The following is a 27,864-nucleotide window of genomic DNA, read 5'->3' as shown; positions in this document are numbered from 1 at the left end:
AGAGCCAATGGTATGTGGGGCCAAATTCTAGTCAATGAGATGGTGGCTAGGACACTATAAAGAGAGAGCCCAGAACTGGGAGCAGTGGAGTGGAGACCAGCAGGATTCAAAAACAGAGAGCCAGCATTGAGGGCGGGTGCAGAATGGAGAGTGCTGAACGAGAGAGTTGCAGAGATCAAGGAACTCAGAGTCAGCAGAGCTGCAGGAGAGAGTGCTGAGCAGAGAGTTAGGATTCATGAGTGATCTTTTTATAGGAGGGCCCTAGCATCCAGGGGAAGCTACAATATGGCTTGGTTCCTTGCTATAATATTTTGTTATCATTTCCTTGTTACTACAGTGAGGTGGGCTTATCGGTTTTGAAATATTATTGCTACAATATCAAATTGGGGGCATTGGTCCTTGGATGTGATCCTCTGGAATCTAAATAAATGTTATACTTCCTCTGCCTTCTACCTAGAGAATTCCTTATACTTTGTGATTCTGAACCACTCAGGCATGTCCATGGCCCTCTCTGAGGTCCTGAATTTTGCCTTATTGCTATAGACTCACACTTCCATAGTTCAGGTAGACGTGAGAGAGAGGGATGTCTATTTCAGTTAAATATAAAGAGCACCAACATTTGGAGGGGTCCCATGAGATGAAGCAGAGTTGTAAGATCAAGAGCCCTTGGTTACACAAGGTACTCAAGCACAGGCTTGAAAACTACATTTCGGGCCATTATAGAAGGATGATGACTATCAAATGGATACTGGCCTTCTTACAGGAATTCTAAGAGTCTCAATGTGAAATTAAATAAAAACCTTACCTGATAAAATTCTGAACCAGGATAACAATTTCTGTACTCAATAATAAGCAATGAAAAGCCAGGAAGTACCTAAGAGTTTTGCTATTACTATCTAGGCCCCAATTAAGAAAACCAGTATAGATAAAATTTAGAGTACTTATCCATGGTAAGAGAAAACAGACTTCCACCTAAAAAGTGAGATGATTTAATGGACTTGAGAACTTTCCAACATTCTAGAAAGCTACAGTGCAGGGGTGGGGAACCTGTGGCCTGAGGCCACATGTGAATTTTAAGACAGGAAGATCTAGATTCAAACCCCACCTCTGACACTTAGCTGTGAGACTACGGCAAGTCAAAACCTCCTGAACCTTGGTTACTTAGTCTGTAAAATGGGATAATATTCATAGTACCTACTTCACAGAGTTACTATGAGGTACAAAAGAAATGAAATGTACATAAAGTGTTTTGCAAACTTCAAAAGACTATAAAAATAATATAGTTAGAATTTACCTAGAACTTTAAGGTTTGCAAAGTACTTTCCAAATATCATCTCATTTTAATCTAACAATTCTGGGAGGCAGGTGCTATTGGTATCCTCATTTTGCTAATGAGAAAACTGAGGCTGAGAAGTTAAGTGACTTGCCCAGGGTCACAAAGCTTTTCAATGTCTGAGGCTGGATTTAAACTTGGGTTTTTCTGACTTCAGGCCCAGTGCTCTATGCAATGCTCCCTCTCGTAGAAAAGGAAGGATTCTAGAACCTATCCAAGCTAAAATGTCTTTATTAGACCTGATCGTATCAGAGAGAATATACTAGTATCTTCTCTAAAAAGCATGAAACGGGGTGGGGGGGCAGAGCCAAGATGGCAGAGAAAAGTCAGGGACTCACCTGAGCTCTCCCAAATTTCTCTCCAAACAATGTTAAAATAACTTCTCAAAATGAATTCTGGAGTGACAGAACCAACAAAAGAATAGGGTAAAACAATTTTCTAGCCCAAGGCAACTAAAAATGTTGGCAGGAAAGTTCTGTCTCACTGGGATAAGAGTATAGCATAGTCTAGTGTAGGCCACTCCAGTGCAAGCTGTGTCATGGCAGCAGGTTTGGGGAGCAACTGAATCAGCAGCATTGGGGGCTTCCAGAGCTATTGAATGCCACAGATGGCAAGAGGATCAGACAACTGATCAGAAGGAAATTACAGACGACCTTTTGCTGGCACCGGGAACAGGACTTTGTCACATTGCTCACACATGATCTTGGGTTGCAGTCCCAGGGTGAGGAGGAGCTCTAGAAGAAGCAGTGATGCTGGTCACAGTTCCAGGGTAGAAAAGAATGCTTGTGGTCACTCACAAAACAGTACAGGCCAGAATGTCAGTGAACACACCTCTCCTTAGATCATATCACTTTGTAAGAACTGAAAACTTACAGACCCCCAAGCTTTAGATCTGAAAACAGCAATACAAAACCTTAAGCTTGGAACAGTAGTCCCTCCACCCTAGGAGAAGAGCTTAAATTTAGCATAAAGTTAAAAATGATGGAATGGGCTAGAAAAAATGAGCAAACAACAAAAAGAAGAACCTGACCACAGAAAATTACTATGGTGACAGAGAAGATCCAAACACAAACTCAGAAGAAGACAGCAATGTTAAAACAGCTACATGCAAAACCTCAAAGGAAAATGTGAATTGATCTCAGGTTCTCCCCCCTCACTCCCCACACAAAACAAATGAATGCCTGGAAAAGCTCAAAAAATTTTTAAAAATCAAATAGGAGAAGTGGAGGAAAAATTGGGCAAAGAAATGAGACTGATGCAAGAAAATCATGAAAAAGGAGCCAACAGCTTGGTAAAAGAGGCACAAAAAAATAGTGAAGAAAATAATACCTTAAAAACCAGAACAGGCCTACTGGTAAAAAAAAAAATGCACAAAAATCCACTGAGGAGAAGAACTCATTCAAAAGCAGAATTGGCCAAATGGAAAAACAGGTACAAAAATTCACTGAAGAAAAGAACTTCTTAAAAAGTAGAATTGGCCAAAGGGAAAAAGGAAGTAAAAAATCTCACTGAAAGAAAATAATTCCTTAGAAATTAGAATCAGGTAAGTAGAAGCTAATGACTCCATGAGACATCAAGAAACAATAAAACAAAATGAAAATAATTTTTGAAAATAAAAGAAAGTATGAAATCTCATTGGAAAAACAACTGACCTTGGATATAAATTGAGGAGAAATAATTTAAGAATTGCTAGACTACCTGAAAGCCATGATAAAAAAAAGACATCATATTCCAAGAAATTATCAAGGAAAACTACCCTGATATCTTAGAGTCAGAGAGTAAAATAAAAATTGAAAGAATCCACTGACCACCTCCCCAAAGAGATCCCAAAATGAAAGTTCCCAGAAATATAATAGCCAGATTCCAGAGTTCCCCCGTCAGGGAGAAAATACTTCAAGCAGCCAGAAAGAAACAATTCAAATATTATATTACCACAGTCAGGGTAGCACAAGATTTAGCAGGTTTTGATTAAAATATTGGAGGGCTTACAATATGATATTCCCAAGGGCAAAAGAGCTTGGATTACAACCAAGAATCACTTACCCAGCAAAACTGAGTATAATCCTTCAGGGGAAAAAATGGATATTTAATGAAATAGAAGATTTTCAAGCATTCCTGATGAAAAGACCAGAAATGAATAGAAAATCTGACTTTCAAATACAAGACTAAAGAGAAGCATAAAAATGTAAACATGAAAGAGAAGTTGTAACGAATTCAATAAGGTTGAACTTTTTTACATCTCTATATAGGAAGATGATACTTGTAACTCTTAAGAACTTTATCATTATTGGGGCAGTCAGAAGTATACACAGAGAACATGGATAGGAGTTGACTATGATGCAATGATATCCAAACAAATAAAATTAAGGGGTGAGAAAGAGGGATGCACTGGGAGGAGGAAGGGAGGGGTAAATTATCTCACATAAAAGAGATGTGAAAGAGCTTTTACAGTGGTGGGGATGGCGGACACACAATGCTTGAACCTTACTCTTATCAGAATTGACTCAAAGAGGGAATGACATACATACTCAGTTGGGTGTAAAATCTATCTCACCCTATAGGGAAGTAAGAGGGAAGGTGATAAGAAAATGGGGGCAGGGAGGGTGGTGGGACTGACAGAATGGAGAGTGGATTAGGAGAGGCAGGGGTAAGAAGCAAAACACTTTTGAGGAGTGAAAGGGTGAAAGGAGAGGGAAAAAAGGATAAACGGGAAAAAAGTAGGATGTACAGAAATACAGTTAGTAATCATAGCTATGAATATGAATAAGAGGAACTCACCCATAAAAAGAAAGCAGATAGAGCGGATTAAAAACCCAAATCCTACCACATGTTGTTTACAAGAAATACACTTAAAGCAGAGAGACACACACAGAGCAAAGTTAAGGGACTGGAGCAGATGACATGATAGTATACTCTACATGAGGACAATATTATAGGGGAAAACAATTTTGAAAGACTTTAGAACTCTGATCAATGCAACAATAAATCCAGAGTCAAAAAACCTGAAGATGCTACTTGCCTCCTACCAGAGAGGCAATGGATTTAAATTGCAGATGAGACATAAATCTTTAGACATGGCCAATGTGGGAATTTGTTTTTCTGAACGATGCATATTTGTTATGAGGGTTTTCTTTTTCTTTTTAAAAAATTGTTCAATGAGGGGAGCAGTGGGAAGGAGAAATAATAAGTGCTTATATGAATAATTTTTTAAAAAAGAGAAGTGAAGATTCAGAAAATTGAAATGAATTCAGAGGGGGAAAAAAAGAAAGGAACTATTTCAATATCAAAGAAGTTAGATGGATGAGAGGACCAGTTAATAAAATTTATGTGCTTATCTACAATCATTTTCAGTAGGAAAGTCATTAATGGTTGGAGAGTAATAATGCTGAGCACTATAGTCCAATTTTGGTTGAACTGAAAGAAATTATTTTATGCTTCCTATTTGATAAGCAACTATGCTAATAAAACTTTACTAAGTTAGTTTAGAAATAATTTATGATACACATTCTGTATGCTTGGCAAAGCACATGAACTCAAGTGTTTCCATACTAATCTTCTGTGTATGGAAAGAGATAGTTATAAATGTTTCTATGGTGACTCCTTTCTAAAAAATAACCCCTTTTAAAGGAAGGAAAGAAGAAAGGGAGGGAGGAAGGAAGGAAGGAAGGAGGTAAGGAGGGAAGAAGGGAAAAAGGGAAGGAGGGAAGGAAAGAAGGAAGGAAGGAAAGAAGGAAGGAAGGAAGGAAGGAAGGAGGGAAGGAAGAAGAGGAAATTTGCTTATAAATGCTTTACTAATAAACACAACTGAACGCTCTTCCCACAAAGAATGATACGAATTCAAGAAAGTATTTACTGTGATTAAAGCAGTCTGGGCCTCCACAAACAGAAGGCTCCTAACAGTCACTACTGTGAACTTTCTGATGCTACTATCAAATCAAAAGTTTCTCCTTCAAGAATCATCTTGGAATAAAGGCTTCCCCCTTGTCTTGAGTATTCTCCCACCATAGTGATATAGCTACATGAAATGAACTCCACCAGTTATTTAGAGTACAAAACTATTTTACTACACTGTGAAGAAAATACGGAATAGGGACTTGACAAAGTTATGTAACCATTTTTTGATAGTTATCTGTTGAATTCACTTTGACAAAGTTTAACATAATGATCAAATTTTTGTAGTGTCAACCTGGTTCTACTTGAAACCAACCATCCTATACCCTAAGCCTTCCAGAAACATTTTTTTCTTTTTCAATCATCTATATGCCTCCAGTTGTTCAAAAGGCACAAGACCTTAGACCAATCTCAGTTCCCAGGAGGCTGTTACTGTTCAAGTATTAAAAATCTTCTAGCACTTTGTCCTCCTATCTCTCATAGCAGTCACTGATGGCATAGTATGACTTCCTCATATTAGGGTTCAGTTTTCTCTAGACCAGGGTTCCTTAACCTAGAATCTGTCTTTAAAATATTTTTTAACTATTTCAATACAATTAGTATTCTTTGTAGTGCTGTTTATTTTGTTTTATTCATTTAAAAGCATTATTCTGAGGAGGGGTTCAAAGCTTTGCCAGACTTGCCAAAAAGGATGACACAAAAAAGGCTAAGAACCCTTGCTGCAGACTGACAGTCAGCCTCAAAGAAGGCTGTTTTATTAATTTCAGGGGAAAGCCTTAAATTTTCCCCCTATATTCTCTTTCCTTCCCATCTCTACTACAAAGGAGAAAAAAAGAAAGAGGAAACTGTACTGTGGCTTCCTCTTCCCTCTATAATTTGCAATTCTATCTATAATCAACCCTAAATATTTCTCAAGCATTTACTTACGTAACTAAATTACTAAATGATCCAATTCAGTCTGTTAAAGACTGCAAAGCATTAGATGCATGATCAAGTCAAGAAGCATTTATTAAGCACCTACTGTGTATCAGGTCCTGTGCTACGATCTGGGGATACAAAGAAAGGTAAAAACAGTCCCTACTGTTGAACTCACAGTCTAACTGGGGAGCTAACATTCAAATAACTATGTACAAACAAGATATGTAGTGGATAAATAGGAGACAATTTCAGAGGGAAACACTACTATTAAAGGGGATCATAAGGTGGGATTTTATGCACAAGGTAGGATTTTAGGTGAGACTTGAATAAGAAGCCAGAGAAGTTAGGAGGTGGAGATGAGGAGGGAGAATTCCTGGCATGAGGGACAATCCATGAAAATGGAGCCAGGAAATGGAGAGTCTTGTGTGAGGAACAACAAGACTACGACCACTGCATTATGGAGGGGAATAAAGTTTATAACACTAGAAAGGTAAGAGAGGGCCAGGTTATAAAGGTCTTTAAAAGCCAAAGACAGAATCTGTAAGTAACAGAGATCCATTAGAGTTTACTGAATAGGTGCTATCCTGGTCAGAACTATACTTTAGAAAGAGCACTTTGACAGCAGACAAATAGAAGTATGTGTAGAATAATTTTACATGTGTTTATGTCTATTTGTGTCTAGCAGTAGCTATCTCTAGGGTAGGAGGTAGACAGAAGGAAGAAAAAAATGTACATGATAATTTTATTGTATATTTGAAAGGAATAGCATATTATACACAGTAGATTTGCAGTTTCATGTACAATTGTCTTTTGTTTATTGTACTATGTTAATGAAAATGCTTATTTTATTCCATAAATTAAAAATAAATTTTTTTTAAAAAGAACTCTACTTTAGGAAGAGCACTTTGGCAGCTGAGTGGAGAGTGGACCAGAGTGGGGAAAGATCTGTGACAAGCAGACAAACCAACAGATCATTGCAATAATCCAGACATGAGGGGATAATAGCCAGCACCAGGGTGGTGGCAATGTCAGAGAGAAGGGAGCATATTTGAGAGATGTTATGAAGGTAAAATCACAGATTTTCCTTGATAATAGACTGGATATGGGGATGGGGGTAAGAAATAGTGAAGAGTCAAAAGTGACAGCTAGGGTGACATCTATGGTCACATTGTACATTGACAAAGGCAGTTAGGATTACTAAGCGTGAGTTCTAAATGTTCAATCCATTGTGTTCCAAAGGTGTTAGGAAATAAGGATAGAGAGGCAAAACCAAAACTACCAAAAAAGACCCTTCCCTGATTCTCCTGAGAGGAGACAAGGTATAGACAGATAAGTATCATAATGATAATTTGGGATGGAAGAAGAGAGTACTAGCAAATAAGGGAGTAGGGGAAGACTTCCCCATGAAGTGACTTATGCATGATATGACCCTTCAAAGAAGCTAGGGATTCTAAGAGGGAGAAGGAATACAAAATTTTGTGTATCTATGTTTGAAATTATAGACATTAATGGGATAACATGATCAAATATTCAAGTATCTGCTTCCAAACCAACTTTCAGAAACATTTTTGAAGCATAAAGGGAAGACAAAATTGATAGTTTTGATAGAAAATCCTAGTCCAACTTTGCCTCACCTCTCTTCACCTCTCTTTACCTCTCCTCTCCTCTCCTCTCCTCTCATCTCATCTCCTCCCCTCTCCTCCCCTCCAGGGCCAGCACAAGGTTCATCAGCCAAAAATCTACCCCAGTGACTACTCAACTTAAAAAAAAAGTTCCACCGTTACACTTTTTGGGTCCAGAAGATATTAAATTTTTTCCCCTGTACTCTAAAGAATTCCAGGGGCAGAACCTTTGACCCACACCAAGGAATCTATTTACCACAAGAATCTAGAGCAAAGGTTCTTAACCTGGGATCCATAGAAGGGATCTGTCGATTGATTTTAGGGGGGTTGTGAATTTGGATGGAAAAAAGTTCCTTTTTCATTTTCCCTAACCTCTGACAGGCATAATTTGCTTCAATTACAAAAGTAGGCAACAAACCACAGTAGGATTAGTAGTACCTGTGATTTTGTCACCAACGTAGCACATACATTTTCATATCACATTAGAATTGTTGCAGCTATTTTGACATACCATTTTTGCTCTAGGTTGTGAACTCTACATTCCGCTTTGGGATGCCTATTAGACCTGATGCTAGCTTGCACATGATCATAGTCTTCTTGTTTCTAAGCTATAGTTCAATGTACTTAAATTCCTTTGTATCTTTTGAATTTTATTTTATTCATTTAAAAATATTTTTCTGAGAAGGGCTATTTGGCTCTTTGGTCAAATCCTGTTGTCCTAGGGCCTATGTCCAGGTAAGAATCAAAGTGATAACAATGCATGCCGGGGATTTAGCCTAGAGCTGTGTACCAGACCCTCCTGTCACTAAACTCAGTCCCTCATTCCTATAGGAAAAGGGCTCTGTGGTGAGCACTGGTACATGCCATGAGTCCAACTGTAGCCATTGTACAGATTAGGACCTACCATCTCTTCAGGAATTCAAGAGAATGCTATATCAATCAATAAACATTCATTAAGTGCCTTGTACTATGTGCTAGGCATGCTGAAAGAGGCAAAAGACAGTCCCTGTCCTCAAGCAGTTTACAATCTAATGGGGGAACCTACATGATGTGCGATTAATTTTACTCTTACTGAGATCAGTCTCATGTTCAATTTCAACTATAGAAAGTGATCCCTTCATGGTTCTCCAGTCCTCTGCAGGGTGGTGGCATTGAGAAGGACATCTATTCTCTTCAGCTTCACTGAATTGGGGGTAGCCACTGCATCTAGTTTCTTTAGTATAGGGACGTTCTTTTGTCCTAGATTTAGTGACATGACTGAAATTACTAGAGATCCTGTGCCCTACTTACGGTAACAAAAGGAAGCTCCAAAATGATGGAACTGTTTCTCCCAAACCCTGCTTTTTCTTTTAAAATTCATTGAATAGAACAGGAAAATCAAACAAAGTCTTGGCTGTTTTCTTCCTTGATCAATCTGAAGGAAAAGTGGGGATGTACAAAGCTACATCTAGCCATGACCAAAGTCAATGTGGAACTGGAAAGGGGAGGGGCAGATCCTATTTCTGTAAGCAATAGCTAAAAATAAAAATGAGAGTCTGAAAGGGCTCCTGTCTTTTGGATTCCCTCACCTCTTAGGGAGAATCACTCAAATGTTGGCCATATTATCTGAGTCTAACATCATTCCATATGATATGACAAAGGATTTTTTTAATGAATGCAACAGGAAAGATGAAAGTCAGACTGTCCTAGAAAAATCTAGGTCACAGTATTTGAGGGACACTAAATGGGGTGGGGTAATTATGCAGAAAGGAATGCAGAATAATTAGAGAAAGTAGTGAAGAAGGCTTGTAAAACCAACATAAGGCACAAAAGGTGTATTCATAGGAGGAGATGGGGTCTTGGAAAATAGCCAAAAGAAAGGACAGTAGCAAGAATTGTAGCTTGAAGAGAGAAGAAGCAGGAGGTGCCAGAAGAGGCTCCAGACGGGGTCTCCCACTTCAATTCCAAGTTTAGCCCCTGAAGTTCAAAGCTGTCCTGGGAAGGGGAAAGAGAAAAATCAAGGCAGCTCCTATTTCTTACTTCAAACTCTGGGGTTAGATTAACAAGGTTTGAATCCATGTAGGAACAACAGTGCTACTAACCCCAAGCCTTTAGCTGAGCTCAGTTCTTGCCTGCCCTGGAAAGAAAGAATTGGAAACACAAGAAGGTGGCAGGTTCCAGGGGGCATTAGCTGATGCATGGGTCCTCCTGTAACATCTGGCAAGCACAGACAGTCAACAAACAGCACAAGAAGACTAGCTTGCTGTGTTTGCCACCTTTATAGTTTATTTTCTTCTGAGAAACCTCTCAAATTGCTTCATGAAAGTACAGAGTCCCAGCCATAGCCCACAGAGCATAGTTCAGGAAATATAAGGACAGTAGCAAGAATTGTAGCTTGAAGAGAGAAGAAGCAGGAGGTGCCAGAAGAGGCTCCAGACGGGGTCTCCCACTTGAATTCCAAGTTTAGCCCCTGAAGTTCAAAGCTGTCCTGGGAAGGGGAAAGAGAAAAATCAAGGCAGCTCCTATTTCTTACTTCAAACTCTGGGGTTAGATTAACAAGGTTTGAATCCATGTAGGAACAACAGTGCTACTAACCCCAAGCCTTTAGCTGAGCTCAGTTCTTGCCTGCCCTGGAAAGAAAGAATTGGAAACACAAGAAGGTGGCAGGTTCCAGGGGGCATTAGCTGATGCATGGGTCCTCCTGTAACATCTGGCAAGCACAGACAGTCAACAAACAGCACAAGAAGACTAGCTTGCTGTGTTTGCCACCTTTATAGTTTATTTTCTTCTGAGAAACCTCTCTTCTGATATTATTCTTAGACTTCTGTGCTTCAGTAATCGTATTCCATTACCTGCCCTTGCTTTCATCTTCTATGAATCTTCTAAAAATCTAAGAGAAGAATAATTGCTAGCATTTATAGAACTCTTTAAGGCAAAGTGCTGTACATGCTATCTCATTTGAACCTTACCATAACCCCCTGAAGTAGGTGCTATTATTAATTTCTATTTTACAGATGAAGGGACTAAGAGTAAGACTGGTTAAGTGACTCTCCTAGGGTCACAAAGGCCTTTGAAGACAGTTAGTGAATTCCCCATGATTTAATAAGTCAACTTAGAAAACTCCTTCCCCTTTCCCCATAGGAATTTTTTTTTCTTAGCATGTTCAAAATTCCATTTTTTAGAGCTTCTTTTTCCTACTGGACCAGCTGTAGAAATTTAGTTCATGTGACTTACTCTCTCTCAAAATCCTTTGAAATCTAATTTCCCCAAATCCAGAACATATTTTTAGATTATTCCTTGCCTTTGCCATCACAAATTCTAAGAATAGCCACTTCCCCCTACAAAATTTCCCATTTTCACCACAGCCACCAGTTTCTCCTTGGTAGGAGGAATTGGACTCAGAATAGAGGTTCCCTTAGTTGGTTCCTCCACTGTTTGAAGAAAAAAAAACCCATTATTTAGGCATATCAAGAAACTTGTAACCTCTCTCTTCCTGGCAGGGAGAAGACTCTATACCACAACTCTGTGCCAGGCTATTTCCTTAACTTATCTAGTTTCTTTCTATTCAAGCTGTATTTACTCTGATGACAAACTGATCTTACTAGGGCAACAGTGGATAGAGTACCAGAACTGGAGTCAGGAAGACCTGAGTTCAAATCCAACTCAGACACTTACTAGCTGTGTGACTCTGGGCAAGTCACTGTTTGCCTTAGTCTCCTCATATGTAAAATAGGGAAGACAGTAATGGCACCTACCTCCCAAGTTTGTTATGAGGATCAAATGAAATGATAATTGTAAAGCTGCTAGCATAGCACCTGGCACATGGTAGGTACTAAATAAACATTAGTACTATTAGTATTATTACTTTACTAAAATGTAGGTCTGATCCTGTCACCCCCTATTCAATAAACTACAGGAACAAATATAAAATCCTCTTTTTGGCTTTTAAAAGCCTTCATAACCCACCCCCTTCCTATTTTTCCAGTTTTCTTATCCCTCACTCCTCCCTCCACCTATTCTGCAACCCAGTGACACTGACCTCTTTGCTGTTCCTTGCATAAGACACTCCATCACCCAGGACTGAGTGTTTTAATTTGCTCTTCCCATGTTGGAGCACTCTTCTTCCTCACTGCCACCTCCTAGCTTCTCTGGTTTCCTTCAGATAAAATCTGACCTTCTACAGGAAGCCTTTCCTGATTCCCTTTAATGCTAGTGCCTTCCCTCTATTGATTATCTCTCATTCATCTAGTATCTATCCTATTTGTACACAGTTGTTTGCATGTCATCTCTCCCACTAGACTTTGAGCTCCTTGAGAACAAGCCCTGTGTCTGGCATATAATAATCACTTGTTCGATATTTTTGCCTCCATTGATGCTCACTCAGATGCTTTCCATGACACTTTCCCCTCTGGTCCTTAATCTTCTCCCATGAGTACATACAATGCTACTCTACACACACACACACACACACACACACACACACACACACCCCCTTTTTATATATGCTGCTTCTTTGAAATAAAGTATACCTTTCTAGATCCATATTCCAGTTGTGGATTGCATCTCAGTGATCCCTAAGAGGTCAGATTTGCTTCCATGCATTAGAATCTCTAGTTCTTCTTGCTTTTTATCCTCACTTTGTGCATTTCTGTGTAAATAACTAGCTTCCTTCAAGGATTTTGTTTCCAATGTACTTTCCTACTGCTATCCTTCCTACTTCGTAACATTTGAGGCTATAGGTTCAATAACTAGCTCCTTTCCAGAATTTTTGTCTCCAGTATACTTCCCTACTGCTCTTATTTTTCCTACTTTATAGCATTTAGCTTGCTGAATAGACAAATGCAATTTTCTCTCACTCTTTTAAGGCCTTTTTGATCAGATTTGCAGGACTTCATGCAAAGATATGCTAAGTACACTCTATCAATGACTAGGAGCAGCTCTGGTCCAAAAAGCCAAAAAAATTATTCTCAGACTATCTTTTCAACTGCTTACTTCCCCCAAATCTGCCTCTTCTGAATTCCTTGCTTTCTGTTGGGCAGTAGTGATTAAAATGATTCCCACATCCCTAAGGTATTCAAGTTTCTTGCCTAAAATCTTTAGCAAAGTTGGCAGTTATGTATGCCCACGTGAATCGCCCCAAGACAGTAGTAGTCATCTGGTCTTATAAATACTGGGAGAATCTCTAACATCTTGAATTCATGCTCTGGGAAGAAAGCAGAATCTTTTATTGTGATTATTAAGCTGACAAATAGCTACCTCAAGCTTTTTCAATAATAAGCCACCAACCACTACTACCCATTTCTTTTTTGGAAAAAATTTTTTTCCAATTAACAATAATTTATTTTATCTCTCCTCTGTCTCCCTCTTCTCTCTCATTAAACAGAGAGAGAGAAATAAAACCTCATAACAAATATACAGGGTGTCCCTAAAGTCTGGACACATAGGAAATCTCATTAACCCGCTTCACCGAAGACTCTGTGTTGTTCAGCGACTTCTTTTTCTGGGGTATGCTAAAGGAGGAAGTGAATGAAAATGAAAATCATAGATGCAACACACTTGATTGAACGCATAAAGAGTGAATGTGCTAAAATTGATGGCAATGTGGAGTTATTGCATGGAGTTCACGTGAATCTTGCAAAGCGCATTAACCTTTGCATCGCAAATGATGGAAATCATATTGATGATGTTATTTGTTAATATTCCAATTAAATAAAACATTGTTGAAAATTTCATTCACTTCATTTCTTGAAAATATGCATTTTTACCTATGTGTCCAGACTTTAGGAACACCCTGTACATAATCAACCAAAACAAATTCACGTATTAGCCATTCTAAAAACAATAACCTACACTGAGTTCATTCTCCGTCATCAATAGGTGATCCACCTCTTCTACAATGCCTTATAGGAAGATCTCTAACTAGATGCACATCATCATTTATGTATAGTAGCTACTTCCACTCTAAAGTTCCCTTTTAGGAAGAATGGGGCAGCTAGGAGGTACAGTGGATAGAGTACTGGACCTGGAGTCAGGAAGACTCATCTTTCTGAGTTCAAATCTAGCCTTAGACACTTACTAGCTGTGTGACCCTTGGGCAAGTCACTTGACTCTGTTTACCTCAGTTTTCTCATCTGTAAAATGAGCTGCAGAAGGAAATGACAAACCACTCCAGTATTTTTGCCAAGAAAACCCCAGATAGGGTCACAAAGAGTTCGATGGGACTAAACAATTTTAGGAAGAGTATTACAATTCCTGTGGCTCCAATTGTTCAATAATCCTTCAAACTCTTCACTCTGTGTAACATTCTTCTATCCTCCAAAATCCTAAAGGGGGTCAGAATATTGCTCTGCTTCTTCTGAAATTTCTCCTTATTTGTTTTTGTTCTATCTTGTTTCCATTTTTTAAAAAGGAAATTTCATTCTCTTGATGACCCAGAGAATAGAGAAGTATTCCTTAAGCCCCTTTACCTTCTCTTCTAAGAGGGATGCCAGGCTGCACCTTGAATAGAGACGGCAGTCACTTGGCTGTGACAGAAATATTAGTATTACTGCAGATCACTGTAAAATTACTCTCCATATTTAGAGGACACATCCTCGGCCACTGTTTCTCTTGCTAGTTGATCCCCTATGGGCTAGTTTATTTTAATTGAGACATGGCACTGCCATCACTTTAGGTACTGTTTCAATATTTAAAAAAGTATTTTTTCTGCTAGGTGCTTTCTCTACAAGTAGGCAATATTGCCACCAAGTACCTTGGTGCTGGTGAAATAGGAAGAAAACAAGCATTTATTAAGCATTTATTACTATGTGACAGGGCTATGCTGAACACTTGGATAAATATTAGCTCATATGATCTTCACAACAACCATGGGAGGTAGGTGCTATTATTATCCTCATTTTACAGTTGAGGAAGCGGAAATAGAGTCAGAAAAAGGTTAAGTGACTTACTCAGGGTTACACAGCTAGTAAGTGTCTGAAACTGGATTTGGACTTGGATCTTCCTGACTTCAGACCTAACACTCTATTTACTGTGCCATCTAGCTTCCTAACAACAGTTAACATTTAAATAGCACTTTCAAATTTTAAAAGTGCCTTACAAATATTAGCTCATTTTATCTTTACAACAACCTTGGGAGGCAGGTGCTAATATTATCTTCATTTTGCAGATGAGGAAACTGAGCAGAGGTTAAGCAACTTTCCCAGGGTCACATTTACCAGAGTAAGTTTTTGAGGCTAGATACCCACTATGTACCTAGTTACCAATTAGTCTGCTGCCAAGTAGTCAGTGTAGTAAATACTACAACTATTGTTTATCTGAGATGGAAATAAGCATGTTTCATTTTTTTTAAAAAATTAAAACTCTGTATTAAAATAGCTTAAGCAAAATGGTGTCATAAAACACTATAGCACCAGCTTTCAAAGGGAAACTAACACCTTGGTACAATGCCTTTGTCACTAACCTTCAACTACTGATATATTCAGATCTCTAATCTTTTTTTTTCCACAAGCCTTGATTGGAACGATCTTTTGTAATTCTCCCATCTTTCTTAAAGAGTAAAAAGCTCTTCCTCCAGGTACATGAGTATACAGCACTGGACCCCTGGAACCTCACTTCAGCATCCTATCAAAAGCCCTTGCAGGCAGATTCTCTTCAGATAGGATTTCCCTTTCCCTGAGTAGCTTTTCTTCTGACTTCTCTTAGGTAATCAAAGGAAATCCTCCAGTTCATCTTTGTACCTCCCTTTCTTCTTGATGTCTTCTTTATAATAGCAAAAGCCAGAAGAGATCATTTTAAGCAGTGTGTTTCTTTGCTGCTTAGAGTAGGAACCCTTTAACAAACATTCCATAATTTCAGACTTCCCTGGTAGTTTCTTTTTTGGAAGAGGACTTAGACACCCCCTCCTTTTCACCTGCCCCCTTCCTTTACTTTTATGCCTTCTATTGATAGGGCTCATAGAAACCTGCATATATAAATATCAATATCTAACGTGATTTAATCTTGATAGAGGATAAAAGAAGTACATACCACTACATATCCCAATATTATTCCTTAATGGGGTTATCAGAGGTCCTGGTGGTACAGTGGATAGAGCCCTTGGCCTGGAGTCAGGAAGACTCATCTTTCTGAGTTCAAATCTAGTTTCAGACACTTACTAGCTGTGTGACCCTTGGGCATGTCACTTAACCCTGTTTGCCTCAGGTGCTCATCTATAATATGTGCTGGAGAAGGAAAAGGCAAACCACTCCAGTATCTCTGCCAAGAAAACCCCAAAATGGGCCATAGAGAGTGAGACACAACTGAAACAAGTGAATAATAGCAACAATCATAGATCTTATAGAATCACATTGACAGTTTGTTCATGCTTTTGAAGTTTTGTTTTTGAGGGGGTGAGGTGATCAGACTTATCTTTTAATTAGTGTGAGGGAACTCTGGTGAGGAACTTCTCCCAAAGTGAATAAACATCTTTTCTGTGCCCTAGAGTCTTAGATAGTTGTCCAAAAGTAGGACTTGAACCCAAGTCTTCTAAAATCCATGGTCAACTCTCTACCCACTAGGCCAGAATGACTCTCTGAAAAGAATTTGAGAGTATGTTTAAATCCATCTTATGGACTCCCCTTAATTAAAAGATGTATAAATTCATACTTTATCTGATTTTCTTATTGGTCTTGAATTCCACAGGATCACATACAAACTACTTTGTATTAAAAAACATCTGTCATTCAAAATAACTTTTCTTTTTAAATTATGGGGTCTTAACAAAACTAATTTAAAGTAGTTTTATCACCCAATGATTCACCTAGTGAATTTATTTTTAATTGTTGGAATGTTTCAAATGAGGAAAAGTAGATTCTCAGTCAAGTTATTTCATCCTAGACGGAGAGACCTTTACAGGTTTTCTGGGACAAGAGAAAGAATATAGATTGTGTAATCCCTGTTGCAAAAGGCCTTCCACCAGAGAGTATCAAGACTGTTATTTCTTATAAACTGGAGAGATGTTAAGAGTTATAGTTGTAACTGTTATTCTATGAGGTGCCTCTTCCTATAGAGTCAGAAACAATATGTATAATTATAAAAATCTCTGATATATACTATAGAGAAAACAGAGATAATGAGAAGAAACTTCTTTCTCATTAAAGTTGTCTTAATTGTTATTTTATGAAAAAACAAAAAGAATTTTACAGAGAATAAGTCTTGAGAGAGACTAAGAGTGAAGCCTTGAAAAAAGCTAGATACTGTTGTCCTGTTACTTCTGAGACAGAAATATGGAGATATATTCTGCCTTTATTCAACTGTTGCAATCTTTATCTTGTGAAGGGAATTCTTGAGAAGGAATTTATCTGGAATGAACTAAATGGTGTAGGACTATGTGTTCAGAAGTGAGGAGTGTTACAATGAGAGTTTGAGGTGACTCTGGCTATGATTATTCCCCTGGCTAACATATTGTAAATATTATCAGTCTTACATTATTAATTTCATTTATGTATTCATTTTGTTATTTATTTACTCTCGGGAGATTATGTATTCATTTTAATATTTATTTACTCTTGGGAGATTAAAAATGACTTGATGGAGAAATGAATAATTATTAGTGGGAAAGAAGATTTCTCCAATATGTTAAATAAGTATTTCATGACTTGAGGACAAGACTCTGAGATTATTTGATTGAGAGATATGTTGAAATGTCATTAGTGAAGAGATATACAAGTGCCCCCTTGGTTTATCCTCAAGCCTAGTAAGATCAAATACAGAAATGAATGAAGTAGCAGACTGAGGGGTAACCTACAAATGATGCTGACTCATGTAACTGTGTTACAGGTGAGAGGGTCTGCCTGCCAACCCTGTTGCAATTGGACTCATCTTGCTTAGTGGATTTTATATGTTAAATTACAGTTAAAGTATTGCTTCTATGGACCTACAATAACTAACATAATGTCCTGCACATAATAGGAATAACAAATGTTTTTGTTTTATTGATAGTTATTTTTGTCTTATATGAGATAGTCTATTTACAACATTTCTTTTTATTAGTACTAATTATATCTGCATTATTTGTCTTACATAGAATTGATGTGAAGCTAACTTCATTTAAGGATGAACTTTTCTGTTGTTGTTCAATCGTGTCCGACCCTACATGACCCCAAGGACTTTGTCCATTAGGCTTTCTTGGCAAAGATACTGGAATAGTTTGCCATTTTCTTCTTTAATATGTCCTCGTACAGATGAAGAAATGAGGCAAATAGGGGTTAAGTGACTTGTCCAGGGTCACACAGCTAGTAAGTATATGAGGCTGGATTTGAACTCAGATATCTCTGACTCCAGGCCTAATGCTCCATGCATTGTACTGCCTAGCTGCCCCCTTTCTAGACAAGATTAATACTGCCAATTTTGTGAAAATTAGTAAACTGAAAAAAAGAAAAAAAATATTCCTGAGAGTCTTTTAAATGACAAAATCTGTTCTAACATTTTTCAAAAGCTATATTATATTGGTTTCATTATGAAAAGTTTTTTTAAAAAAATACCACTATATATAAATAGCCTTTTATGGTTTAAAAAAAAACCTCTCTCAACTGAGGCCTGTTTATTTAAAAAAAATTTTTTTAATGCACAGACTTTTTAAAACTTTTTTTTTAGTTCCAAATTCTCTCTTCCTCCTCCTCCTCCATCCCCCAGATTGAGAAGGCAAGAAAAACAAAACCTATTACAAACATGTATGGTCATGCAAAACAAATGTTTGCATTAGTTTTTTGAGAAAATAATATGTTTTACTCTGCACTCTGAGTCTACATCAATTCTCTCTCTTGAAGTAGACACTATGTTTCACCATGAATTCTTTGGAATTATGGTGAATCATTGTGTTGATTAGAGTTACTAAGTCTTTCAAAGTTGATTATAACATTGCTCTTACTGTGTAAATTGTTACCTTGGTTCTGCTTACTTTACTTTGTATCAGTTCATAAAAATCTTCCCAGACTTTTCTGAAACCATCCCCTCCACAGTTTTTACAGCACAATAGTATTCCATGACATTCATATACTCCCAAATTGATGGACATCCCCTTACTTTCCAATTCTTTGCTATCACAGAAAGAGTTACTATAAATATTTTTGTATACATAGGCCCTCTCCACCTTTCTTTGATCTCTTTGGGGTAGAGATTTGATAGAGGTATTGCTGGGTCAAAGAGTATGCACAGTTTAATAGCCTTTGAGGCATAGTTCCAAATTACTTTCCAGGATGGTTAGACTAGTTTCCCACCTCCCCTTCAGCATAGTGTTTTCCTTTTTCTCATCTTAGCTAATTTAATGGCTGTGAGGTGGGTCTTTAGTGATGTTTAATTTGCATTTCTCTATTACTGATTTAGACCATTTTTAATATGGCTAGTGACAATGTTGACTGCTTCCTCTGAAAACTATCTATGCAGGTTGTTCTTCAATCATTTCAGTTATGTCCAACTCTTTATGGCCCCATTTGGGATTTTCTTGGCAAGGATACTGGAGTGGTTTTGCCCTTTCTTTTTCCAGGTCATTTTACAGATGAGAAACTGAGGCAAACAGGGTTAAGTGACTTGTCCAGCATCAATACAACTATTAAGTGTCTGAAGCCAGATTTGAACTCAGCAAGATGAATCTTCCTGCCTTCGGGCTCTGTACTCTATCCATTGTGCCACCCAGCTGTCCCCACGTCCCTATTTATCAATTGGGGAATAGCTCTTATCATTATAAATTTGACTCAGTTCTCTATATGTTTTAGAAGTGAGACCTACCCCCATTGCCTCACCTTCCCCACTCCAAAACAAAAAAAAGTGAGACCTTCATAAGAGATACTTGCTGCAAAGATTTTTCCCTACTTTCCTGCTTTTCTTCTAATTTTAGGTGCATTGGTTTTGTTTTTGTAAAGACTTCAAAATTTTATGTAATAAAATTTATCTATTTCATCTCCTGTGAAATTCTCCCCTTTTAGTTAAGAACTCTTCTCACAACTATAAATCTGACAGGTAATTTTATCATGCTCCCCTAATTTGCTTATGAAATCACCCTTTATGTCTAAAACATGCATTCATTTTAAGTATATCTTGATATACAGTGTGAAATGTTGGCCTAATTTCTGCCAGACTACTTTTCAGTTTTTCCCATAGTTTTTGTCATATAGGGAGTTCTGGCTCCAATGGCTGAGATCTCTGAGTTTATAGAACATTTGGTTACTGTGCTCATTTGCTTCTGTATATCCTATACATAATCTGTTCCATTGATCAACCTATTTCCTACCCAGTACCAAATTGTTTTTAATGATTACAGCTTTGTAGCATACTTTGAAATCTGGTAGTGCTTGGCTCCTTTCCTTTCCATTTTTTTTTAAATCAATTCTCTTGATATTCTTGACTTTTTGTTCCTTCAAATGAATTTTATTTTATTTTTCTAGCTCTATAAAGTAATTCTTTAGTAGTTTGACTAGTATGGCACTAAATAAATTAATTTACATGGTATTGTCATTTTTATTATGATGGCTTTGCCTACTCATGAGTAATTAATATTTCTGCAATTATTTAGATCTATTTTTATTTGAATGAAGTGCTTTGTAATTGTGTTCATTTAGTCCCTGGATGTGACTTGGCAGGTAGACTCCCAAGTATTTTATACTGTGTGTACTTATTTTATATGAACTTTCTCTTTCAATCTCTTCCCATTGCATTTCGTTGGTAGAACTGCTGGTGATTTGTGCTATTTGGAGAGGGAAGAGGAAATAAAGGTGATATAAAAGTAAAAAAAATTAAGTCAGAAAGTATCTTGGAAATGAATTAGTCTTCATTCCAATCCCAACATAGCTTCTGTGAGAATTTTACAGGCAGAGTCATCCAAATAGGTTTTGGAGACATAGGAGCCCAATTGGAGAAAAAATAGGGGTTCAAAGAAATTTCCTAACTCTAAGGCAAAGTCAGCTAGGATCAAAAATTGTGATGAGCACAAAGAGTTCAATTAAAAGACTAAACTTTAATCTTAATGGTCATTCTGCTACCTTCTGTTGCTTGCCTAACTGGGCATGGAGGCTTACAACCCTCATCTACACAATAAAAAGCTCTCCCCATTAGAGAGAGGCTTTTGAGCCATATCAGTAGAGAAACCAGCTGATTCTGAAGAGGCTAGCTAGTTTAAGAATACCAGATAGTAGCAGAGAACAATTTCTATACCATGAAAACCACAGAGAATACACGACTAACAGCAGCTCAAGGGCATTTGTCAACTCCGAAGTACCAAACATGAGGGTGTCCAGTCATGCCTGTGCCCAAACATGTTCTCTATATATGTGGGGTACATGGTGGGTAGAGATTTTTTTCTTGTCATTTTATTTGTTCTGTTGTTTGCTCAATCTGAGGACACATTAGTTCAAAATAAGACATTTATTTAGAAGCAACACAGTGGTGAGGCCTCATGTGCTAATGGATTTTAGTGGTTATTGGCCCAGATTATCTTGAAACCGGATTAGTTTTTCTAGGTGTGTATATGTGTGGGTATGGGTATAGATAGGCATAGCTATACCCATAGATAGAAATGGGTATAGATAGGTATAGATAGATGGTCCTATATTTGTATTTATTTAAATGCAATTATTCAAACTATCTAATGTATTATCCTGAGTTGTTATTTTGAAAAAATTAAGAAGTTTCTAACCTGTAGTTCCTTCATTCAATTGTCACATTTGTCATTTTAGGCTTAACAAGTAATTTGGAACTATGCTTAAGTCATCGAGACCAGCTATTAGTTTTGAACAAATATACTTTATTTCATGCTGATACGCTTAATAAAAGGGCATGACATATTCAAAGAAATAACAAAAATATCACAACCACCTTTCCTATGAATAAGTCAAAGCACTAAGTTAGATTTAGGGAGTTGTGAAGTTATTCTCAACTGGTTTATAATTATGAAACTCTTCCATTTCTTGTACTATTATGAAAATTTTGTTAGTTTATTTCATTTTTTGATTGCATGACTCTATTTTATGAGTTTGCTCCTTCAGCCACATTTCTTTTTCAAAGATGTATCATTATTCTCAAATCAAACTGGATTATGGATTTACATGGAACTTGCTTTAAAATGATTGGTTTTTAAAGCAATCACTTTTTAAATTTAAAAAAATGCTGGTTATTTAAAATTAGCTAGATGATTGGCATAATGTTCTGAGGATGAAACACTCCAAGTAATTGCTCACACTATGAGCTCTTTAAAAGGCTGCTGATAAAGAGAAATTACTGCAGGGTTTTAAATTGAATTAGATTTCCCTTAAGTAAAATGAAGAAAATATCTTCCTTCAAATGTTCTAAAGTATAGCTCCCTTTGATGCTAATTAAAACTCTCTGTAGAATCAAGAGGAAATGATATAATTGCTATTATGTAAAGAACAGGGTAATATTTATTTTTTGAGCAATTAAATATTTAAACTAACTTAAAATGAATCATTTAGAGAGCTCCAGTATTCTGTCAGTAAAAACAAAAAAGTCTTTTATACTTGACACTATGGTAATAATAATAATAACAGTTCACATTTTCATTGCACTTTAAAAATTTATTGTGTAAATTTTTATCACATAAAAATTACTTTTATACATCCACAAAATCTTATCTGAGCCTCACTACAAACCTATGAGGTAGATAGTATTATTCTGTCCATTTTACAGATGATGAAACAGGTTTAAAGAGGTTAAATGAGTTGTCTATGGTCAAACAGGTAATATATAAATTAAGAGAGGTTTAAGCCAGGTCTGGCAGGGTTTAAAGCTAGCATTTTATCTATTACACTATCTTACCGCTGCAGAAATCTTTAATGTCACATGTGATTATGCTATCTGGCTTCTAAAATGACTTTTAAACCCAAGTAATTGAAGAACATCTTGTAAGCAGTTTCCTTTGGAGGTGAGCAAGAAAGCTGTAGGTTTTGGTAGGGATTATTAAAAAGCTACCCAATTTTCCCCCTTTATTTTCTCCACAAGCAAAATTGGTATCTAATCTAAAGAGATTTGAAAAAAATGCATACTATATGACATAAAAGAGTTCTCTAATTGGATTCAAACTGGAGCAGCTACTTGCTTTTGTTTCAAGTATTTTTAGAATTAACATCTAAAATATTAATGAAATGATACAACAGAGATTTAAAAATTGTTAAGTATATTAATTACAACTTACTAAGATTTAAAATTTACATATGAGAATCTTCTCCCAATAAAATGGAAAGCATAAATTGCCTAGGAAATAACTTCCTATTTGATTAAAAACTGCTGGGAAAACTGGAAAGCAGTCTGGCAGAAATTTGATTTAGACCAAAACCTTGAACTATATTCCATAATACATTGTAAATGGATATGCAACTTTAATATTAAAGTTCATACTATAAAATATATTAGAAGAGGAATTCATCAAATGTCTCTTATAGCTATGGGTAGGAAATGTATTCTTAACCAAACAAGAGATAGAGGCGATTACGAAAGATAAAACATACTTTGATTACACGAAACCAAAAATATTATGTACAGACAAAAGTAATGTACTTAGGATAAGAAGGAAAGCAGATGAATAGAAAAAAAATACTTGTATTAAATTTTTCTGATGTGGGTTTGATATGCAAGATAAATTAACAATTGACAAACATATGTATGTGTGCATATCTCATAGCTATTCCTCAGTAAATAAGTAGTCAAAGCATATGAACACACAATTCACAAAAGAAAAATTCCAAAGCGTTAACAACCACATGAAACAATGCTTCAAATCACTAATAAGAGAAATAGAAATCCAAACAACTCTGAGGTTTCACCTCACAACCTGAAAATTGGCAAAGATGATAAAAATTGGTGTCAAGGTATTTGGAGACACCCTGTTTCCCAGAACTAAGGCCTAGTAAGCAGACTGTGCCCTGAGCTTGGCATAACAAGAATCTTTTGCACTCTGGATGATCTCACCCTCTGGCAAAGGCTATTGCTTTGACCAGCACCAGGTATTCACTGAGGGATTTATTATTTTCATATTAATCAATAACTATTTAGATTTGTTGGAGCTCTCCCTATTTCCCAGGGACCTGAGAGCCAACATGCTGCAGACCTAAAGCCATCCATCACATCTCTTGACATGCTCACAATTCCTGTTTCTTATAACTGCCAAGTGAACTGAACCAGGTACTCCACTCCTGTTCCCACCACACTGACTTTGGTTCAGTAATGAGTCAACTATCAGGTGTTTGCTGTATGTCTGAAGCTCCAGAATATGGGTAGTTTTAATTTGTAAATAAAAGATAAAGGAAATATTAACTGTTAGGGGAACATCAAGAAAGATATTCAAACCCTAAGTTGTGGTTAGTGAAATTTTGCTATTTAAGGCAAAAATTCCTGGGACTGTAATTTACTGTTATTTTGAGCTTTAATTACAGGGATAGTTGTTTGAATTGTCACAAAGCCAATAGGCATGTACCACAGTGTGGGAACTGTTAAAGGTGGATGATTGTGCCTGGGAAAAGTTTTGGGGATGACCTCAAACATGGCCTAGTGTAAAGACAATCAGTGAATGGGAAGATCTTCACCACCCATTTGAGTGGGCTTTGGGGGAGGGGCTCTCAGGGTCCTGAGAGGAGTGGCTAGGACTGGAGCCAATGGTAGGCACCTGAGTTCTGGGCCATGTGATGACATGAAGCCTGCGGTGGGTGGAGTTTGCTGAACAGCTGAAGAAGAGCTAAGAGGCAGTTGGTGAGAGCAGTTAAGAGCTGAAGGAGAGAGGAAGCAGTCAGCTAGCTGGAACACAGCTTGGAGATTATGGCAGAAGCAGTGGCGATGGTGGCAGGTGCTACAAAAAGGCAGGACTGATCCTCATGGACACCAGAGAGTGCTGAGCAGGGGCTTGAGGCCAGTGGGTGGTCTTCTTGCTGGAGGTCCCTGGGGGGAAGCACCAGTATGGCTTGGCTTGCTGTCATAATGTTTTTCTGTGGCCTCCTGGTCACTATTGTGAGATGGGCACACTGGTTTTGGAAGGTTCTTGCCAGGATGTTGAATTGGGGACACTGGTCCGTGGGTCTGCTACTTTTGAGTTTCAATAAATGCTTTAACTCCTCTGCCTTCTACTTAGAGAATTCCTTACATCCTGTGATTCTGGACCATTCGGGCATATTCATGGTTATCTTTGAAGTCATGAACTCTGCCTTAATGATATACCTAGGTAGAATCCTCCTGGCTGTATTTCCCCACTGTGTTATTTCCTTGCTGAAAAGGAAAATTCTCCACCTGGTTAATTCTAAGCCTTGCCTTTAACACTCTGTGACTACATGATTGACTGTCAGATATGACTCATGCCTGGAATCAAACAGAGCTAAGGGAATTCCCCCTCCCTCCATAGAGTTTTTCCCCTCTGTTATATGACATTGTTATAATTATGTCCCTATTTTTTCTTTTACAGCCAATTTCTATAATCAGGAAGTTTTTTAAGTACAACACTAAATCTATTAAATAATAGATTGATACTGGAACATCTCTGAGTTACTATAGTAGGATTCAAGTATGAACCTCTTATAATTTTAATGCATATTTGTGATCAAATTATAATATAGGGATGATATCCTCCTGAGGGTGAAATGATAAGACAAAGATATAACATAAACGTTTTCTAAATAAATGGAATAGTTAATTTTGAGAAAAGCAACAGGACTAGATTGTTTTCCCTAAGAACTATGTATATATGAAATGACTGACTTCCAAGTTATTTATCATGGAAATTCAGACTTTGAGTATGTTTTGGTAATTATTTCTCAAAATTGAATTAAGGATTTATTAATTAAGGATTAATTGGATTTTACACAAAAATTGTATTGATAATGGTATAGAAAGTGAAATTATTTTCCCATTTTTCTTGATAACCCTTAAGATTTGAGAGACTGTTCCCATGGGACCCATGCCCAAGAAATGTCAACCATAGGAACTGTTTACTCAAGACCTAAGAATGACTGTATTGTGGTCCAACCCTTTTCACATTTATAAGCTCTGCCTTTGCCCCGGCATGTTAAGCCCTCCTTCTCAGGAAGGGGTTTTCTGCTTGCAAGCATATTCCTCATTCTGAAAGAAATTAAACTTCTTTTTGATTCCTGACTCTCCTGTCTCTAGCCTGCTCTGTTCAGCCCTGGCCACCCCAGGTTAGAGGCCAGTTCCAGTCTGGCTGACCTGTGTAATAGACAATGTTGGAAGGGGTTGTAGGATAAGAGGCACACCAACATCCTTATTGGTGGAGCTGTGAATGAGTACAACCATTTTGGAAAGCAATTTGGAAAGCAATTATATAAAGTGACTACAAACATCCATACCCTTTGACCTGGAGATTCCAGTACTATACTATACTCCAAGAAAGCCGTTGATAAGATGAAAGTCCTCATACATACCAAAATATTTATAGCAACACCTTTTTGCGATAGCAAAGAATCGAAAACAAAGTAGATGCCAATCGATTGGGGAATATTTCAACAAATTGTGGCACATGAATATAATGGAATATTACTGTATCCTAAGAATACAAAGAAGCATGAACAAATCTATATGAATTAATGGTGTATGAAAAGTTAAGCCAACAAAATACACACAATTTCTATAACAATGTAGATGGAAACCACCACATACAAAAAAAATAAAACTGAATACAGTGAAATTATAAAGATTAACTATAACTTGAAAGGGCAGCTACAGTGGATAGAGTGCCAGGCCTAGAGTCAGGAAGACCTGAGTTTAGATCCAGCCTCGGACCCTTACTACCTGTGTGACCCTGGGCAAGTCACTTAACCATGTTTGCCTCAGTTCCTCAACTGTAAAATGAGCCTGAGAACAGAATGGCAAACTACTCCTGTATATTTGTCATGGAGAGTCAGACACAACTGACCACCAACAAATGACTTGAAAATCAAAGATAGGACACTCTCGATCCACCCCTTTGCGGTGGCAGCAGTTCCAGTGCACATCACAAATGTTTTGGGACTTTTTCGATGCATTGATGTATTCCCCTTTCTTTTGCCTTAAAAATACTATTTGTTACATGGGATGGCTCTCTGGGAGGGAAAAGGGAAGGATAAGGGGGGAACTATGAAAATGTAAAACACAAAAGACTTCAATAAAAACATTTATATAGGTTATTTACCACAGTGGAAACAGAATATTAAAAATTATCACTTTTAGTAGAGAAGGAAATAGAATGAGATCACTTACATGAATATTTCATATTGCACAACTTTTGTTTTACAGGACCAATATAGGTCATTCAAAAAGTTATCATACTGCCTCCTTTGCATTAAAGGACGATTAAAAAAATATAAAATCTTAGAAATGTAAATAGGGCATCTGAAAACATAGGAGGCTGAGATACGATTTCTCCCAATAGCGTCTATTCTAAAAATAAAGTATTAGCTCCCCTCCATAGAAAATTACAAATTCCTATATTCTGCCATCTCAAAAACACCTTCTGAACAATAAAATTGTAACAAGAGTACTACCAAAAAAAAACCAAAACAAACCAAAACAACTCTAGAAGAGCTTAAAACGGAAAATAAGAAGCCAAACTGGAACACTAACAAGTTTCCAGAGTGAAATCAATCTCCCATTTCCTTCACTTTTTTCCCTTTTACCAACTATTTGAAAGGGTAAGAATGAGGTCATCCCAGGTAACACCTGAATTACACGTTGCCGGCAAGATTATCTTATTTCCGACGGTAAATAACTACCCATCCAATCGAAGCTGATTCTTTATCAACTTCTTTTGTTTCAAAGCAGTTAATCAAACAGAAAAGGCCAAACTCCAGTTTTATTCAGCACCTGGGATCTCACACTTAAATCACCACCTTGCCCTTAATCCAGTTTGTCTTTGAAAAAGTTGCAGTTCAGAACGCGGTTTGTTATGCTCGATCTGGCCCTTGACTTTGTTCATCTTAAACACACACTCACAGGCACGCATACAATTCCTTTATAAATCTGATGTTTTTTACGTCCTAGATAGGGCTGAATCAAATCTAGGTTAATCATCTTGCCCACCTTCCATTTGGACCCTGCAAATTGGACGAGTTTCCCCAAGGCAGAGTTTGAATAATGTGAGCATTAAAAGCTTGAAAACAGAAC

At 37.3% G+C, this 27,864-nt stretch overlaps 1 protein-coding gene across 4 annotated transcripts in view; it reads right to left on the bottom strand.

Annotated features, from left to right (window-relative positions):
• The window catches only part of INPP1 (inositol polyphosphate-1-phosphatase), a 60,275-nt gene that overhangs the window by 25,029 nt on the left and 7,382 nt on the right, over positions 1–27,864 (bottom strand). The gene's annotated exons all lie outside the window — the stretch shown is intronic.

The sequence above is a fragment of the Trichosurus vulpecula genome, chromosome 2 (assembly GCF_011100635.1).
Source record: "Trichosurus vulpecula isolate mTriVul1 chromosome 2, mTriVul1.pri, whole genome shotgun sequence".
NCBI classification, from domain to species: Eukaryota; Metazoa; Chordata; class Mammalia; order Diprotodontia; family Phalangeridae; genus Trichosurus; species Trichosurus vulpecula.
Note: the sequence above shows the minus strand (reverse complement) of the source record. Positions and strands in the feature narration are given on the sequence as shown.